Below are 1,542 nucleotides of genomic sequence, written 5' to 3' on the forward strand. Positions count from 1 at the left end.
AAAGAATAGAGGCTGAGGTTCCACCTGCGATAGGGGAGTACTTTCTCCCATCCGCTTACACCTCGCCATCATGCATAACATTGCCTACCACTGCCTCAACACAATTTGAAATCAAGTCCAGTTTGTTACAAACACTCCCATCATTCTATGGACTTGATAACGAGGACCCATATCGGCATTTAGGGGGCTTTGAAGAGATTTGCTCCACTGTTAAAATTCAGCACTTCACTGATAATGCCCTTAGGTTGAAGCTATTCCCATTCTCACTTAAAAATAAAGCCAAATACTGGCTTAATACTTTGGCACCGAATAGCATCACCTCTTGGGATCAAATGAAAAATGAGTTTTTGAAAAAGTACTTTTCCATAGGCAAAACAAAAGAAATTCGCCAAGAACTCACTAGTTTCTATCAGAAAGAAGGCGAACAATTTCACCAAGCATGGGAGAGACTTAATGATATCATTAGGAGTTGTCCACACCACCAAGTTCCTAAATGGCAATTAGTCCAATGTTTCTACGATGGACTATGCGAACAACACCTATATATGGTGGATGCCTCATGTGGAGGCACATTTATGCTTAAGAATGAGAATAAGGGGTGGGACTTGTTTGGGCAGTTACCGGAGAATTCACGACACCGAGCTGCATCATCTCGCACAAATAGGACAACTTCTACCTCTTCAAAACATAGTGGCCTTTATGAGGTGGGCCGCTCTGATGATCTTTCCTATAAGGTAGATGCATTGACCCGTAAGTTTGACACTTTCTTATCTTTGGGTCATGGTCCTTCACATTCTTCACCTCCTGCTGCTGTTGCGAAGGTCTGTCAGTTGTGCTTCAGCCCGTGCCATCAAATAAATGAGTGCCACATGGCATCTCAATTTCCAGAATTTCTTCAAGAGCATGTGAACGCAGCCCAGGGGTTTGGTAGGCCAGCGAATGACCCCTATTCTCATACTTACAACCCCGGCTGGAAGAAACATCCCAACTTTGGATGGCGACAGCCAGACCAAGGGCAACCATTTGCCCAACCTATGAGGCCTTCATTTTCTAATACTTCCAACACATAGGCCTATTGTCCACCACCTGCACCACCCCAGTACCAACAACCTCCTGTTCCTCCTGCGTCCTCCCAAAGGACACCAGCTTTTGAGGAGCAAATGTTGAAGGCCATGGCTGAAATGAGAGCCGATTGCCAACAAATGAAAGCTGACTCTCAATTGCTTTACTCCCACTCTCAATCCATTGCCAAGATGGAAACCCAAGTGGGTCAGCTAGCTAATGCTCTTAACAATCGGGATGAGGGAAGATTATCGAGTCAGCCAGTGGCTAACCCACGAGGGATGCACCATATTGACAATTCGCAAGGTCACAAACAAGCGAAATTAGTTGTCACCCTCAGAAATGGGAGAGATGTAGAGACCCGCCCGGAGGAGGTCAAAGCGAAGGAGAAAGTGTCTCCACCTGTCGCTGAGAGGTCTAGGGTTGATAAGAGGTCTAAGGAGAAGGAGACCGATCCAGTGTCTATAGTTGTTCCGGGGT

The 1,542-nt window shown here is 45.9% G+C and overlaps 1 non-coding gene across 1 annotated transcript; it reads right to left on the reverse strand.

The window, feature by feature from the left end:
- Positions 1-382: 382 nt before the first annotated feature.
- LOC131305773 (small nucleolar RNA R71) lies at positions 383-487 on the reverse strand. The gene has a single exon (XR_009193332.1). It is a non-coding gene; the product is annotated as a small nucleolar RNA R71 (small nucleolar RNA).
- Between the last annotated feature and the right edge of the window lie 1,055 nt (positions 488-1,542).

The sequence above is a fragment of the Rhododendron vialii genome, chromosome 10a (assembly GCF_030253575.1).
Source record: "Rhododendron vialii isolate Sample 1 chromosome 10a, ASM3025357v1".
Classification (NCBI taxonomy): domain Eukaryota; kingdom Viridiplantae; phylum Streptophyta; class Magnoliopsida; order Ericales; family Ericaceae; genus Rhododendron; species Rhododendron vialii.